Source organism: Lepidothrix coronata, unplaced genomic scaffold (genome assembly GCF_001604755.1).
Source record: "Lepidothrix coronata isolate B3197 unplaced genomic scaffold, Lepidothrix_coronata-1.0 Scaffold13, whole genome shotgun sequence".
NCBI lineage: Eukaryota > Metazoa > Chordata > Aves > Passeriformes > Pipridae > Lepidothrix > Lepidothrix coronata.
This window is the reverse complement of record NW_016690193.1, coordinates 4,119,879-4,138,602: the sequence shown is the minus strand read 5'-3', so window position 1 is coordinate 4,138,602 and position 18,724 is coordinate 4,119,879. Positions and strand designations below refer to the sequence as shown.

The window sequence follows — 18,724 nt, the reverse complement described above, 5'->3', positions numbered from 1 at the left end:
ATATATATTAGTGCGTACACAATTCTGCTGCTATGTTCCAAAGCAAAAGAGAAATCATAATTTATTACCAGTCAGGAAAAATCATAATTTATTATTATGAAAGCCAACAGCTTCTATGAAAACACAGGTTCAAACAAGGGAGAAAATTCCCTTGCTGCTGTAGCAGGAGGAATGCAATATCCAGGTAGCATTCCTGAGGAGCTGCTACTGAGAGTCTCCTTCCAACCACCTTGTCTCTGCTGCAGTCAGCTCTTGTTCTGTTCCTAGAAACACCGCAGCAATCAACTCCTTCCCCTTCCAAAAATCAGCCTCAAGGACATACCCAGAAGGAAAGTCTGAGTACCGTTGTAAACACACACAAATTAAAATTACTACTATAGTAAAAGACATTTGGGGAAGGTACATTTAAGGTAAAAGACACAGACATTTGGGGAAGGTACATTTCTTAAAGGTCCTCAGATAATTTTCATATATGCACACACATATACAGCGGAATAAAAGTTAAGCCACCAATTTATGCGCTACAGTACAATCTTGAACCCCACCACCACTTAATTTTCTAGCACCTTACAGGTTCTGCTAAAATACCTTTTCCCACCAGAAAAATCCTTGCTGAGAACAGCAAGAATCTGAGTGCCTCTCTTTGCCAATTCATGTAATTGGCAGAGGCTCTTCAAGACTTACAAACCTTCCTTCTAGAGAGCTCTAGAGCTTTTCCTCTCAACCCTCGCTCTCTGCAATAGGTACCAAATGCACCAACTGGGTGCAAAATCCAGCTGTGTGTGTAGGAAACTGCATTTCATTTGGTTTGGGTGAACATGGCCACACTGTAGCACTAGGTCTCAAAAACGCACTGTATTATTGTTCAGCCAACCCTATACTAGTCAGAAAATGACAAAAGCCTGTGAGAGCAGCAGAAGGAAGATCCCAAGGCTGCCATCCACCCCTTCTGGAGAAGGCAGCCTGGACTTGGAATGGCTGAAGCTAAGCCTCAGCTAACAAACTCTGCGGGTTCTGAGCTGGCTCCTGAGCATGGAGATAACTTCGGAGCATTCCAGCACACTGCTTGCCCAGGAATGGTCCCATGGTTATAAGACATCCAGCTTCTGCTCTGCACCCCACAAAAGCTGCCAAATTGCTTCAAGCCCCAGCCTGGCCCCAAAAGCAGAACAGCCACATTCCTATGGCAGTGTGCCCATCACCCAGCAGCTGTCCAGCTCCAGGGCATCTGCACCGCTTATCAGTGGCCCCAAAGCACTGCCAAAACATAACTTGAGAGCTGAGTTTCTTCAACAGCAGGACTAGTGGAAAGAGATCTACCACTGTTTTGGGTTGGGGGTTTTTCCCTCAAGGGAGAAGATGACAGGTTGGAATAGTGGGAACGGGCAGGGGAACATTCTGCTCACCACACTTTGAATAACTAGGATGCATTTTGAAAGGCACCGCTATAGAGAGAAAGAGGCAGGCCCATCTACATCAGAAGTGCACTTCTCCAGTGTGTTACTACAAGTCTCTTAAAGGCAGATGGAAGCTGGCAGAACACCATTCTGCATCCCTGTGCTCCAAACACAATTCAGCACATTCAGTTCTCTGTGGGGGACCTGACATAGAAATAAACTAAGGCAACTTATTAAGACATTTAAATTTTGAAGTCAGTTTTTAACAAAAAAAAAAATATTTTTTTAAGGACCTCATTTCACCAGCAGATTCAAGTTATGCCAAAAATTACTCTTTTGGCTACAGATGATATCTCCAAAAAAGTACATGGATTGTTTCATGAGAATGTTACAGGCCTGGGAATGACACAAATATCTGCTTAAGAATGGAAGTCTTGAAACAACAAATGTGGAGAAACAGACCTCTTCCTAACAGAAAGAAACTGGTTTCCAATGACTCTTTCATTGCTATTAAAATCAGCTAACATTCCATTAAGCATGCCACTTCACAAAGCTGGACTCCATACTCCATGGCCTCTCTTTTGGCAGACCAGTTGAACAACATCTTCTGAATGACAGATTTTGATAGAGCACTTCAATTCCAACATTTCAGAGAACATTTTTAAGCACAAGTGAACTGGAGGGAAACAGGAGAAAGAAACAGAAGAGGGGAAGGAAATTCTTGGCAATTATTTTGAATACTCAGTGCTAATAGCCTTTTGTATCAAAAACCTCATTTAACTGGTGCTGTTATCACTTGCCAGTCCAACAATTCAATGCCTTTCCTCCTCTCCATCCACATAACATATTTAAAAATCTGACCCATCCATTTCCAGGGGAAAAAAAAGAGTAAGAACTGAAACACTGAGCTGTGAGAGAGGGCACCATACGGTCACCTAGACCACGAGGAAGATTTGGGGGAAGGTTCTGGTAGGGAAGGAGAGGGTAAGCCCATGAAACCTGCAGCTCCAGCTCATCACTCCAATTCACAGAAAACACCCAGCAGGGAGGGACAAATCTTGAGTGTGCACACAACCCCCAGCACCAGGAACACCTGCTGGGGAGAAAAGCGGATGTGGAGTAGAAAAAAAGGGGCTGGAGGGAAGGTGAGATGAGGAAGAGGAGTGACACCAGGGGAGAAAAGCAGGATGGAGGAATGCAAGCACCCTCAATCACCTGTGGAAGCAGAGAAACATATAACTCCAGGGCAGCAATTTCAGAGGGTTTTGTTCTTGTTTTTTAAAAGGTACATGAGCTGTAAAATGTGAAGCCATCACATTCCCTCCACTGAGAAGCTTCAGAGGTGCTTATCTGTAGGGAAAAGGGCAGCTGAGAACATGGAGAGGTTCCAGCCTTTTACAATGTTTCCTGCTCCAGGAAAGAACATTTTGGTGTCCTGTTGATGTGGGACTAACAAAAGGGGATGCTAATACAGGGATGCTGAGAGCACTGTGAAATATACCACTGAAACTGTTTGCCCTTGCTTCTTTCGGATCCATTAGTGTTCAACGCGTTAAGTAAAAATAGGTAAACAACCAGGTCAGTATGATTTTATGTATTCATTCACAATCCGAAACTCTAAAATTTTTATGCAATGTATATTACAAACATTTGTTTGAAGTAAGCAAAATCCTTTTATTTCCCCCAAAGTTCAACAGAAATAGGTCATCCTTCGTAGCAGATTTATTTATACTTTACTGGCCAAAATCACAAGACAAATATTTATCCTAAAAATCAAAAAAAAAGACCAAATCTATTCTGAATAAATTGCTGGGGTTTGCATTGGCATATTTTTGTTTTGCTCTCTTTTAATGAAACTTTAAAACTGAGTTGATTAATCTAATTACACACATAAAACACTCAATCTGCAGAATAAACTGCATTTGACCAGGAGTGAAGGACATTTCCTCGAAGCAAGTTGATCCAAATATTCCTTTTTCTTCTATTAGCTCCTTTAAGTCTTCCTTGTATCTTTATTTCTTCACTTTAATTGATTACTTTATATTATCTTAGCATGCTATCCGATGATTCATATAGCAGCATCTGTAGTTGAGAATAATCATAATTGCTACTTGGTGCTCTCTCTTCTTCCTTCCTTTTTACACCCTTTGTTCACAGCAGATGATGAAATAGCAAGCTGGGGGAAGGCATTTTATTGTCGAGTTTTTTGCTTTATGGCTGCAGGGTTTTCTTGGAAGCAGCAGGCAAAAAGGACTGGATTCTTAAACACACAAGAAGTCCTTTTTGAGCGAATCTGTTTAGGCAGTACTGTTTTATTTTTCAGTATACTGATAAAAGTAAAATGTGACTTATGCTCAGCATTTTGGCACTTCATACCACCAGTGTAGCAATGTTAATGAACCCACAAGATGAGGTTTTGAGATACAAAAGTGTGCATGTATTGTACAGGAAAGCACAATTCTTTTATGTAAACTGAAACAGAATAGGAAATTTAACCCCCCTAATTTAAAGACTAATTTTAGATTCATTCCTCTAGACTACACCTGATAAAAAAAAAGCAGAACGGAACACGTATGGAAACAACCAAATCCAAATACTTTTAATCATTCTGATTACAGCTGATGAAATTATTTTGACAAATGAAAACATGTTATTAAGAGGAAATTGACATAAAACAGAAAAAGAGCTGAACCAAAGTCTTCTGCAAAACCAATGCAAAGTTTTGTTTATCCCATGCCTAGTCCCTCTCTTCTCTCAACCTTCCCTTTACCAAAGGCAGTAAAAGAACCAAGCAGTATTAAGAAGGTTAAACTGCAGCTCCTAAAAGACATACAGTAGTTTTGAAAGAGATTATGAAATTGTTTGGAAATACAAAATTAAAACTTCAGTTTACCATCAAGGCAACTCTGCCAAAAACAGAAAAGGAATAGTTTTAAATTGTGATTTTTTTTGTAACCAAATTTATCTTCCTTCCTACAGGCAGAAAGAGTTCTCAGAAACCAGTTCAGCTTGCAACAAGTCTACAGACCTCATGGGCAAGCTATACATGGTGTGTCCCTGTAGGGCTCTGGCACTTGGAGAAGTGCAGTCATGCTTGCCACCTCAGCTCGAGAGACCTGCAGGACTTCTCCTGCTGCCCCATACCGACCTGTGACAACACATGAACCACTCAGTCCTTCTAGATTTTTTTTTTATTTTTTAAAGAAAAAGAATGACCAGCAGGCAAAAGAACACAAACATGAATTTCAAACACTGAAAAACTAGAAGGAAAAAAGCATCCTTATTTTTAGCACTGCATTGTTTAGGGAAGAGGGGGAGGACTGACTCACTGCTTCTGAATGCTTGGGATTCACAACCCATTGTGAGGAATTCTCTTACATGCTTTACCAGAGAGCTGTGCTGCTTCTGGAAGAAATTCTTTATTGTGAGGGTGGTGAGGCACTGGAACAGGTAGCCCACAGAAGTTGTGGATGCCCCATCCCTGGAAGTGCTCACGGCCAAGCTGGTCAGAGGCTCTGAGCAATCTGGTCTAGTGGAAGCTGTCCCTGTCCATGACAGGGGAATTGGAACCAGATTGAGGTCCCTTCCAACCCAAACCACTCTATGATTCTGGAAGAAGGTTGGTCATCTTTATTTCCTCTGAACTACTACTACTGTGTACATCAGGGACTGAATCCTAGACTCTGGAAAGCAGGAAGGGCCAAAACAGTGTGACCCATCAACAAGCGAGGGCGCGCATGCTTGCTATTTTGCATGTTTTGGCTACAGGAAAATAGGAAAGGGGAGCTAAATAAAAAAAAAAAAAACAAAACACACACAAAAAAAGCCCCAAACTAGAACAAAACAAAAAAAAAAAAAAAAACCAAAAATCAACCAAACAACCCCAACAGCGAAATGGATATGACAGCCTCTCTAAAACCAAATCCCATGATTTCTGGCCAAAGTCACAATTTAAAGAGGAAGACAGGTCTAGCAATATTATTATTTTCTTTCTCTTTTTAAACTATTATTTTTTAAACTTCTGAAGCAGCATATAGCAAGACCTGCTCACAAGAGTTTCAATGAGCTTACTTAGTTTATTTCCCAAGGTAGTGAAATAAAGAGGTAGGTATGCCTAGCTCAATGTGTAAAGCACAAACCATTCTCTGTTACTTCAACTTGGCCCCTTGTGCATTGCTCTCCTCCAGCAACTCGAGCAGCCCCCTCTGCTCCATTACTCTAGCCCTGGTGTTTCCACTGCTGTAAGTTGTCTTCCCAGGCAACCTTCTCTCCTCTCGCATCCTGTGCTCCCTTTGCCTACCAAATTCTGCAATAACATTTACACAAACCATTGGCAGAATTCACAGAACCTAAGCCAGCAGTGCGTCAGTTTTATTTATTACAAAATGGCAATCATCAACCTTACAGTATCTCACAGTACAGCCCCTTAAATCTCACATTTCTCAATGGGATGTAAATGGAAAGACATAGATTAAAAAACTTGATTTTTCTCCCTATCCTCACACCCAGTCTCCTTGAAAAATGTCCAAAGAAGTTAAATGCAAACCACAATAAAAATGAGATTAAGGCTCGTGAAGAAACCTAGTGGAGATGATGAGCAGTGAGGCACAAAGTTCTACAGCAAGCATCCCGGTGAAAAGAAAAGGTTTTCTTCTCCAGCTGCACCTGTGGTTTGTATTTTAGTAGCACAAGCAGCACAGTAAGCATGTTTAACAGTAGAACAGAATTATTCCCTCCCATAAATAAGTCCTCAACTTCTGAAATAACTGCAATCTGTAGTAAACTAAGACATTAATTCACAATGACTTGAGTTCATTTGGAATTCTTTTCTGAAACCTCTTATTTCGAAATTCTTTAGCCTCCCAAATTTCAAGCAATAACCAACACTCTCTAGAGATGGTCCAGGGGGATCATGTATATTGTGGGCATCTTGGACAGACAGTACCTAAGTTATTTGGTTTGGATGAGTGTACAGGGCCTGCTAGATCAAAATGCACACCAAACATATTTTCCTCTGAAGCACCTCTACCACTGCCAGCAAATCCCAAATATCCTGGCAAGCAGAACATCTACCTTCATTTTACTTTTGGCTTCATATAATTCAACAATTGCCTTTTCATTCTGCAATATTCCATAGGTGAACTATAAGTACTTAGAGTAAAACCTTTAGCTCACATTTCTCTTTTTTAAGCTTCTTTACAGTTTATCTTTTTTTAAGAAGTCAGCAATCTTCTGTTAAATTTGAAATTTCAGAAACAATACAGTTTACACTTTTCTTTTAAGTTCATCCCAAGACAAATTAAAAGAGTCACTTGCCTATTAGAAACATATAGTTTTGGCTCCATCAGGAGTCTTGGTATTCTTGACATTTTATATTTATTTAATTACGAGGTCCTGGACCTATGGGGTTGTGAGAAAATACTGCATTTCATGTCTTTTTAAAAAAAGAATGCTTCTAGCCCATGACTATGCAAAATAAAAACCCAAACCCCGAAGGCAGCTCATGCTATTTCTTTTCCTTTCTAAACATCAAAACTTTATAGCCAAATTCACTTTTTTCAGCAATTTACTTATCCTGTAGTTGCCAAACCCTCCAAAAAAACCCCCAAGAACATTTAAATTGCCTGCAAAACACAAGTTTGTTCTTCAAAAGCTGCCACTAAGATCACGAATAATTGCTGCAATGTTAATTTTTACCTATCTTACTCAATTCATTAGCATTAAGAAAGGCACTCAAACCTGAAGCACCCTGGCCTATTTAATACATGCAAATAAATGGCTGCTTTCTGAAGAACACTGCTCAACTTCCACAACTCAAAATCCCTTCAAGAGAAGCTATGAGACTCCACATCTCTGAAAGATCACACTGTCTAGCCAAACTCTGGCCCACAGTCTCTAAACCGAAAACGAAACATTTTCAAATGAGATGTGCTGCTTACAACTTTTTCAGACACTTTGAAAACATGAACCCTAGAGAAAGAGTACAAGGAGAAGGACCTAGAGAAAAGGCTTCCATGGTGTCAACATGCTGCCTTCTCCAGCTAAAAACAAAGCACTAACTGTAAGACTTATGCTGAAATACCATGAAATTTAAATCACCATTCCCTACCCACAGTTTTCAAAGCCTTTTATTGAAAGTAGTTCAAAATTCATAGCATGGCCTCATGAAAGAGGCAGGATAAAAGAACCTTAAAAAAGTCAGAAGATAGGCCACAAAACCACCCACCTTCTACCTAACAAGAACACAAGTATGTTTACTTACTAGGCAGCTAAGTCCGTATTTCTGTCCTTGCAATGGCAAAATGACAACAGAAAATTTTAGTGGCAAGGGCAGTTTTTAAGCATAGTCTTGTACTAACATAATTAGGAATTGAACAAAGGAAGAGGTAGATATTTCAGAAGAAACAAATACCAATTCTATCACACCTGCCACAACTAAATTCATTTCCATAAAAGTAACAATGAACATGTTTGCTGTTCCTGCAGCATGTCTACAGGATACCAGTATAGAAGGAAGACATCCACGTGAAAACAGACTTCACCTATTTAAAGCAGCAACTGCAATTCTGTTTTCACCAATTAAAGTAAAAATTCATTTCATCAAGCACACCCAATTTTACTCAAAAATTGTCCCCATGACGAAGAGCAAAGGGCCAACTTCTGTCAAGTCAGCAGCAACCCTCCTTCAAGTGTTTCACATGCCAGAGAGACTAGTTCTTTGGCTGGGGAAATCTGGCTCCTGCCTTGAGAAAAGAGGGAGGCACTGACAGGAAGCACTGTGGGGCTGCAAAGCTCATGGCAATAGGAAGTTACATTCTTGTCAAATATCATTGCACCCAACCATTTCCTTTTTTCCTACCAGCCACAGTCAAAAACTTCTATCTTGACAGAAACCATTTTAAGTTAGGGCAGTTCAGCAAAATGAAACAGCTCTGTGGTCATTGATACGCTTGACCTGCTTAATAATTAAGAGTGATAATCTTTCTACAGCAATTAAGAGTAACAATCTTCCCATGGGAGCTGCCTTTTTCTGTTTCTACATTAATCCAAGCCTTTTAGTTTCTTTTTATAATGAAAGAGTGAAGGCCTGTAGGGTAGTGAAGGCACGTATTTGCTTCGTAGTTCTTAACAGCCCATAGGAAACCTTTACACTGAACCCATTAAGTACTAAAAAAAACCCACTATCCTTCCTCGCGCCTCCCCACCACCACTACCATCCAGGAAAACTAAGAAGAACACTAACTAAAAAGAAAGCTAAGCAAATATAAGAAAACTCAGACCTAGAACTTTAAAAAGTAATAACTTCTGCTTTTAATTTATTTCCTTAGGTGTCAACAGTCTGGACAGTGCACCTGATACCAGCTACAAAAAGTACATCTGACACAACAGTGGAAAACATCAGTCTGGACTCTGCATTTTTTTCTGGTTTGTGAATTTCACCCAAATTTTTAAAAACAAAGTATAATCTTTGAGCATCAACCTTTATGAATAGTAATTTACCCATGAGGATCCAATACTATGCCTTGTTTAAGCCAGTCTATGAAAACAAGCAACCAATACAAGCTCAGTATGGAAAACTGAACAAGTTATTTCCACAGCAGTTTAACAGACAGCCTCAAATGTTACAAATGCAAAAAAGCAAACACTACAATATATAGTTTCAATGCATTGGGCAGTAATTTATTCTACAAAATGATAAGATGCTAGCAAAGTATGTCTCAAAAACTTAGAACCATGCACCACTTACAAAATCCTTTTCCCAAACATTTGCTTGAGTAACACACCAAGATCAGCTTTCTCACTGCTATGTTTCAGTTTTATAAGGAGGAAAATTAGTGCCAAATTTATTAAAAACTTAATTATCTCCTCTAGCAAATGAAACTCATACAAGACTTTGTGAAGCATGTCCAAACTACGACAAACTACGTCCAAACTACTACTACTACTACAAACTACTACTACTACTACTACGATTTCTAAAAAATACCTGATTTTTCATGTCATTGAAAAGCATTTTCATAAGCCATACCATATGAATGTGAAATTATGATGCCAATAAAAATATAAGGAGAAGAAGCAACGCTACACTTTTCTTAAAGGTACTTTAAGCATGGTGCTGCAAGGTGAAGCTATGGTTACACAGTTGTCCTACATACAGCAGGGAAACAGAAGTTGCTCCCCCGTATCCCATGGGCCACTACCAAATCTTAAGGATGAAAAGTTAAAGATAAGTCACTAGCCAAATAGCAACACTGAAAAAGTAGCTTTGACCCCAAATCAACACCTCCATCTTACAGGAGCATCACTCTCTTGTTCTTGTTTTCCACCTCTCTCAGTTGGGATGTATTATAACCTCTTTAGTCCCCCTCCAAATGTTTTGGTGTCACTTGACAAAGCTTTTTGTTCTGGTGCTGTAACCTACTGGATCGATGTCATTTTACATATGTGATGTGTGGTATATTTTTTTAGACAGGACATAAAATACAGAAACTTTTTCTTATGAAGAACCTCTTAAAAACAGCAACAAAAAAATTGCAGACTACTTTTATTGTTCACTCACATTTTATTAACTGACAGCACTGTTCAATTCCACCCTCATCTATATGCTTCAACAGTCATATAAACCTACTCTCAAAGAGCTTTTTTTCCCAGCTCCCCATACAAAACTCCAGTTATACTTCAAAGTAGATCCCCTCCTGCAGGAAGGAAAAGAAAGGGAGAACCCTCCTCCACAGCATCGGATCATTTCCACATTTTCTCCTAGAGCCAGTAAACCCCCATGGTGACAGGGCACCATGCAGACAGCCTTCAAAATTCCCCCAGCTGCCCCTTTTGAAAAGAACAGCTTGCTGAGCTCGCCTGTCTTGTGTCACTCGGTGCTCTGGGTTCTGGTGGGCAAAATGGAAAGACAGCTCCATGACTTAGTGCTATTAATAAAAGCAAGCATGCTCAAAGTGTATATTTCTGACCTACTCCTAAGTACTCCTGTATATTTATAATTTGCTACATTATGCTGTTAAAGTAAACAGATATGAAAAAACTTATACCAGAAAATTCAAACTGGTAAAAATACAAAAAATTTAGCATTAGCAGGATTAGTAGTTACAACGCTTATCACAGAAATTACCGGGTCCTTACAAAACATCTGGGATCTGCTGAAGGCAATGTACAGCATATGCTCTAGCCCGTTTCTTCTGACATACAAAATGCTGCAATATTATGCTATTATACAATGCAGAACCATATGAAACACACCCTGTTTCACAGGCTTATTAACAAAATGTCTACCACTAAAGAAACCTCAGGTGTGTTATGGCTCTGAATTCCAGCAAGGAGAATCTAGAGCCCACAAGTTAATGTTTGCTTCCTTCAGCAGGATAGCTGGTGGGAAATGGAAGAGCAGGAAAATTAGCTGAAAAAAACAGCAGGAAGTCAGCTTTTGATTATTTTATATGAGTTTTAAAAAGTACTTGCAATCAAGTACAATATTAAGACTCTAGCTCCCCTAGATTCTTGCATTTCCTCCTTTATTTCAAAGCTAAGGTAATCAGAGTTCACCAACTTGAAATTATCACCTGTGAAACCAAAGGCAAAGAATCAGTAATGCTATTTTTAGTTTCTTGACAAGCCTCAAACCAGACATCTGTTTCCACTGCAAGAAAGGGTGCACCCTGCTTCTGCATGCTCCACTTGGGGTTTCTCAAGCTGCCTACGAGACGAAATGCTCCTTCAGACAGGTCAAAGCTCTCTCCACAGCCCAAAACTGTACTTAACTGATCCTGGCCATACATCTCTCAACTCTTCTTCCTCTGCAAGATAAGCAAAGTAATGTCACTGTCCTGCATGGGAACCTGCACAAAGTCTCACTGAAGCCAGCGGGCCTCCTCATGGGCAGAGGGGCAGCTGAGGTGGGCCAAGGAGCAGGACCAACACAAACCACTTTGCCCCTTCTTATGGGCACAGTTGGATATACTGACAGACAAACGCATCTGACCTAAGAGCGTGACAGAAAGCTTGGCGAGTGCATCCAGCCTCTGAACAGGTTGTCACTCCACAGCAATATTTTACACTAAAAAAGGAGCAATGAGGCTTTGTAAGGCAGATCTTCAATCATGTCAATATGGAAGATGTGGCTTTTGGAAGGAGTATGGCAAAAAGAGGGAAAAAAGAAGCTTGAGAGGCTGCCCCAAACCACAGCCAGCAGTAAGTAACATGTGGATTTGCAGCTACCACAAGGTCACATTTTTGACACCTCATCATACCTTTCTACAGCTTGCAAGATTTCAGTGGGTAGAGGAAAAATACAAAAGGTGTGAGTGTTCCAACCAAGTGTCACTGTCCCCAACCTAGTACATGCACCCGAACAACCTAACCTCCAAACCAGGCCTCTCAACAAAATCACGGAAGACATTGGGCAACCTGCAGTTCTCCAAGTCCCAAACAAGCTCCCTCAATTTGGCAACAAAAGCAAAGGTTCCTATCTTAAAATTTGGAAGTGTACACGCTATATAGCTGGGCACTGCCCTGCCCTCCCTGCACAGCAAACGCTTCAGTAATTGTTCCAGGAACAAACCGTTGACCAAAACACAGCCCACCACTTCAACGACCAGAAAGCATGAATAATTGTTTTTATTTACAAGGAGAGAAAAAAAAAATCCAAGCAAGACTGAAAGCAGGAGGACCAGGACAGAAGTGCATGTTTGTTTTAAAGCGACTACCCGCATCTGCGGGATCAGCCACATTATCCCAGCAACACTGAGAATGCTCACAATGGCCAGAAATGTCCTCTTTTCAAAAGGGCAGTTTAAACGCTGCAGAAACTGGGTCAGCAACAGGCCACAGAAATACCTAAGCAGGCAGCAGGCACCTCGCGAGTTGTAGGCAGCAGGCTTGCAGCAAAGACCTCGAATAAAAGACAGAACACACCAAGACAGAAATCAGACAATAGCTATTGAAGAAAGGCAGTTAATAGCAACAAAGCACGTAAAGCACGGGTCAAGGAGTCGGTCAAGTACAGGCCCTTCAACTCCCTACCCTTCTCCAGTTGCCAGGAATCAAGATTTAGACACAAAGCAGAGACGCACATGGCACACAGCACCAGCAGGCAGGCACAAAAACTAAGCAGACATGTTACATCCACAAAAGAGTAAGGGACTGCAAAACTTATTCTACAATATTACATTCTTCCCAAGGGCAGCACAGTGCTTCTTATTCTTCCAGTCTTATTAAAAAGAAGTTAAAACATGAATTACACAATTTATGCTTCTATATGGTTAGCATATTCATCATCTCTGTGTTCAAGTCTTTACTGTTTGTATGTTTATTGATGTGCGGACACCTTAATTTTAAAATGCCAACTCACAACTGCAATCAATAAGACAATGTAATTCCACCAAAATATATTATGTAGGCAAAATCTAAGAAGTGACCTACAATGTCACTCGTGAGGTCTGACTTGCTGACTGCTCAGTACCCTGCATAATAGTTGACACCAAATGAGTGTGCAGCACATGTCTGACAGCCACAGTGGGGAGACTTGATTCTCTTGATTCTGTTTTGCATGGACCCTTAAAACCATTTGACATGAACGGAGGTGGTGGTTACCCAAGGCACAAGCAGTTATGAATCAGTCACTCCCTCCTTTCTCTCATTTCACTTCCCTTTTGCTATTGTGTATCTTTCATGGTTAGACTGAAATCTGCTGTTGTCCCTTATCAGTTTGGCCAACCACTTGAAAGGAGCAAGCTCTCATTTGCTCCCTAGCTGCCAGTACCTTTGTTCACTTTGTAGTTTTATTAGGGATCCTCTTTTTTTGCTTTTTTTTAATCTCTTCACAACCTTTAATTTTTTCACTTGTTACCATACACTTTGACGACCCTCACCTCTCTTGCAATTCCACCCCGTCCTTCCCCTGCTGACAAATTCTAGCCCAGACAGGTTCAGCATCGCATCCGAGCAGTTTCCTGCACCACATTAGGCAAGATGTCTCACCAGCATGATGTGCAACTCACCGGCTGCACAGCCTCTCTCCCACCAGCCAGGCAACCGTGCGTGCATGGCAGCGTCCTGTTTCAGCTGGGTTTTGCCTTATCCAGCATGCTGCTCTGAGCTGTAGTAAGAGGCATGAGACTAAAGAGAAGAGCCCTGTGCACCAAAGCAGACACAATCTGTTAAGCAGCAGCTTCTGGAGAAAGGTCTGGTGGTTGCAGAGTACCCTTTGCTTCTGCAGCAGAAAGTCCTGAGGTATCAAAGATGCAGCCACAGCTTTTGCCCCAGAATAATACAAACTGAGGCTGGGTGTCTCAAGTCTCTGAACTTACGTGAAAACCTGAACAAAGACGGCAAGGGCAGGCCAGGCAGATCAGAAATGCTGGGGATTTGAAAAGGCTGCCACAGGTTCACCTGTTACCTTGCCCCCTTGCCCCCTGCAGCAAGGGGAAGGTGCACACACCACAGGAAGCAGCGGAGGCAGGAGAGCTTGGGGGTACATGAGCACTCCCTCACCCTGGACTCTGAAATTAGAAACCTATCATTCCCCCTTCCTGTGAAGGACTAGGAAAAACAGGCTGCTCGGGAGGGCAATTCAAAGCAACCAAATTAAACTCCTTGACCATTCTCTGATGAAACCTTTCTCACTGCACAAGGAGTGAAAGATGACCAGTCTTCCTTCCAGCATCTAAAGCACTGTCCTGAAATTGCTCCTCTTCCACCACCCAGTTGGTCCCATAGAAGAGACCAGATACTGGCAGTGGGAATGGATCCTGCCTATCACCATGGGCCACCTCCAGGTCATTGGTGCAGGTGAACCTTGCCTGGCTGCTGTAGTTACAGTTCTTCTGTTGCTTTGAAACACATTTTTTATCATGACCAGTGCAATATGAACACTGCCATACCCTCCACATTCACCTGATTTCAGGCAAGCGATGGGCAATACACGAATGCCATGGTGGCATTGTAAGCATATGGGATACTTACAATACTGCAAAATAGTCTTTATAGCCTCAGTAACATTATTGGTTTCTCCACTTAGCCACTACCCTGCTCTCTCCTCAGATGCACAGTCACTCAAGGTCTGGCTGGGACAAGGGTTCAATGAGCCCAGAGGGGATGAAAAGGGGAACAAACAGCACTCAGGCAACCTTGCAGTGTAGTTTGTTGTGAGACAAACACTGCTGAGCACCCAGCCAGACAGTGGGCACTTTATGAGGGGAAAGAAAACCACCTCTCCTCCTGCCACATCCTGCAGCAAAACCCCACTGCTCCTCCACCTAGACATTTAATATCAAGGCACCAGTGTAACCATTGCACTGGGCAGCACTCATTTATAGTGACAGCATTGCTACTCCAAAATGTTCAGGATTTGCAGCTACTTTGTGGTGCCGGAGCCAACCTGCTATGGCATTACTTCAGCCAGGACCTGGTGCCTGATGCCCAGACTGCACCAACACTGGGAGTGTCCAGCTCTGTGCATGATCATAGTCACTTGCCAATAACTTTGGTAGAATCCAAAGGTGAAGAGACAAACCTTTTATATTTCAGTTTTGAACACTTCCAATAATTCTTCATAGACTGTCCCTACTTTTCAAGTAGAGAGCAAACAACTTCACACAGTAACTTCTGCATTAAATACTGCAAAGGCAATCAAATCTTTCAGAATGACATCTAGTATCTACAACTCTAAAATTTCATGCAATGTACATCTTCATACTCTAAGCAGTGTCTCACTAGCAGCAGTCAAGAGTGTAATTACTTTAAACTTTACCGTTAGTTTTTATTTTTTACCAAATGTAACCAACCTTTTTATTAAAGAACCACTGCAATTTATCCTCCAAGAAAATAAAACTACTGTATTGTCAGATAATTCAGTAGAATTCAACTACTTCTGCTGTTATCCTACAACTCTCCCAGGATTCAGCTCTGTTGGGCAATGACAACAGCTATGTTGTGATGATGGGTTTTAAATGGGGGGAATGTCCCCATAGACCACACCTGTTTATGAAACTGCCAGCCTGTAACAGAGGAGTAATTGACAGCTTTTACATATTCTTACCCAGAAAAGCCTTGAGAACACCGTGCACTTTGGCACTCCGATAGAAGCAGTGAGGAAGTCCGAGAGCCTAAAAAATCCAGCACACGTGCGTTTTCAACTGCTTGTGGAAACTGCACCTCTCATCCAAGTGCACTACAGCCATGAAGTTAAAAGGCAGCACAATACGCAGGAATGTCAAGACCTTGGAAACCCTACAAAGGATCCTCCCCACAAATAATATAAAAATAAGCATGCATCTGTTTTTTCTCTCTCCGGTGCTAAACACATCATACTGTCAACTCTGAAAGAAGTGTGCAGAAGGCAATAACAGCCCTTGCAGTGTCTCAAAGCCAAGCCCTAGAGCTTCTAGAAATCTGAGAGTCTGTATGACAATTTCCTTTTGGATCCTCTCCTGGGATCCACAAAAGCTTTTCAAGCATATACCTACCACACGTGATTAGGAGAAGCCCTCCAGTAATTCAGGAGGGAAAACAGGGCTGTAAGAACATGGCAGCATTCACAGGTCACAAAGTACAACAAAGAACAGTAAACAGAGAGATTATTAACTTTCCATTAGATCAGGTATCAGCATTCACACAATTAAAAAAAGCTGGGAAATTTCCCTCAGGAGATAAACAGAAATGTGCTACCAACAAGGCAGACAGTAGCAGAAACCAAGATAAACACAATAAAAACTGTTTCTTTACCTCTATCTACTTTGTAAAGCTGAGATTGCCTATTCAATTTGAAGTTAGCTTTTTTTTTTGAGAGGTGGAGAGATATATAACAACGGAATTATGCTTCAGTCTCTCAAAGAAAATAACCAGGACCCAGAGAAAACATTAAAATAAGGCATTGCAGTTTTAAAAACTGAAAAGCAATATGCAATGATTTATGTCAGAACAATTTTGGTTTAAGGTCTGTTCTTTCATATATATACACACATATATATGTGTGTATATATATTACACACATATATATGTGTGTATATATATATATAAAATTCAGGTTTCTGAAAGTCTTAAGAAGAATTTTGATGTATGTCAAATTATCATCCTACTGATACAAGTGTCTCCAAAGGCCAGACCAGTTTCAAATCTTAGTACTGCAAAGGAACTGACTTCTTCCATAATGCAAGCTCAGTTACATGACTGCATTTGGCACCATCACATTGGCTGAAAGAAGTTTTAGGCTTAAAAAATATTGTTTTCTGCATTTCTCATGTCTCCTTACGGAGCATGCTATTGCAAGCAAACATTTTAACAGAACTTTTTCTTTCTCATAAAATCCAATTTCTATCTGAAACACAACAAAACCATAAACCAGAGTCAGCACGAACCATGCTTTCAACAGCACTGAACATGATACACCATCCTAACTTTCTCATTTTTACTTCCGAGTCCTTACAGCTTCTTCACGTGTCTTCACAAAGTTTTGAAGTAGAAGCTGGCTTTTATCAGGCAGTAACTAAAAGCATTATTTTGCACTTCAATTTTCTTGATTTCACCATCAAGAATGTTCTGGTATGCAGGTGGGTGAGATGGTAAACCGCTAACTACAGCTCACTGGGTACCACAACAGTATCTTGAAACAGACATAATCTAAAGCAGCATCTCATCAGAACATGAGAACTTCAGCAAAAACAAGAAGAGAGGGCTACTTCTCACCCTCCTCTTGGAAAATATTTTTCCCTTCTCGCTTCTTTTCCTCATAATTCTGAGCAAAAAAGCTTCTTCACAGTGATTGCTTTTGACTGAGAAATTTCCGTGTTTAAAATTTATATAAAGTCCAACTGTTCTACAGAAAGCAAGGTCTGTTTCATACACACAAAATATCCTGAGTTATCCTCATCTAATTATATTTCCATTGCTATTTCTAAAAGTTATTAAGACACACACATGCACACATACAAAAAACCCTCAGCTTTATTTGTACACCACTTTAGGGCCAGGTGGTGGAGAGGAAGATAAGGTGCCTATCAACACCACCAGCTTTGCCCTCTATCTTCCTTATCTCAGTTGGCAGCCTGGACATAACACAGAATGGTGGACCCCTGAGAGGACTAGCAGACACCTAAATTATTCATACTGCCCATGTGTTTCTCCCAGGCGATTAGCTTATTTGATGAAAGCAAACTCTTCTACAAATATAAAGCAAATATTTGCAGTGAGAATTCAGAACTCTGCAAAAGAGCTAATACACGCTGTCCTCAAGTGCAAGTATAATATTTGATATATACTGTTCCCCTCCCTGAAACGGACAGGACCATTTTGTCCTGATGAAGACGGGAGTTGGTCATTTTGCAATAATCATCAAAAAGAAAAAATCTCTTTCCAAAGCAGCTACCAAAGACAGTGGATACAGAATGGTATTTAAGACAATTTAAAACTCAGGCTTGAATTTATAACCAATATTGAAGTGGTATTGATGAGCTATTTGCTTTGTTTCCCTGTCCATGTTTTTACTTGTGTTACTATGGCAAACACTAAAACTACTGAAAAGGATCCTTCACCTATTTGCCCACAAGTCATGCACTCAGAGCCACTGCAAGGGCATGAGCACAGCTTTCTCAGAGCACATTTCCTGGTCAAATAAAAATACAAAAGGCACTAAAAGCTACATTTGTGTTACCTTTGAGCCTCTAGAAAGATAAGAGGCAGGTAACTGCATTGTCTATCACTCTTTATTACTCTGCATTAGATAGCTTTCAGGTAAATTTTATGCTGTGCTTATAATAATCAAACCAGAGTGCTGGGGTTGATCATTCGGAAGTGGACTCCACGCAAATTCCTAGAAGTGAGCCAACTGTTGTTTTGGCTTTTTTCTATTTTGTCACAATTTGCCAATCTGCAACACTGGAAAAACTATGAAGCTAAGTTCTTACAGGGTGTCAATTTTCAGACTGCTGACACTGGATGTCTACCCTTCAACTGCATAATGGTAAAATTAAAATTACTGCAAATTAAGTTCTCTTAAGGGCAACCAAGAAACAGCTATTATGGTGGTAAAAATAATTTATTAATAATAAATGTATAGACATAAAGTTAAATCTTTTGTGGCCCACTGCCCACAAATCAGAAGGAGATTAAAATACATCTGAAATCCATTATTAATGTACTAAAATGAAAAAGTATAAGAAGAAAGTTCCTATTCTGAACTACTTATATTACAGAAGCAGCAAGTACAGGCTAAGGGTACACTAAGTTTACAAATGGACATAGACAAACATGCCACGGCAGCTGTTTACTTTTGTTTTACTTTCTTTTTTTTTTTCCCCTCTTCTCTAAGCATACAGATG

At 40.6% G+C, this 18,724-nt stretch overlaps 1 protein-coding gene across 6 annotated transcripts in view; it reads right to left on the bottom strand.

Moving 5' to 3' along the window:
• The window catches only part of KIAA0922 (KIAA0922 ortholog), a 77,151-nt gene that overhangs the window by 43,131 nt on the left and 15,296 nt on the right, over positions 1–18,724 (bottom strand). Inside the window, exon 1 of one of the 6 annotated variants that reach the window (XM_017805869.1) lies at positions 15,448–15,565. The exons of the other annotated variants lie outside the window; for them this stretch is intronic. The gene's annotated coding sequence lies outside the window, so the exon portion shown is untranslated. Of the gene's footprint in view, positions 1–15,447; positions 15,566–18,724 lie in introns of those variants that run through there. 6 annotated transcript variants of the gene reach the window in all.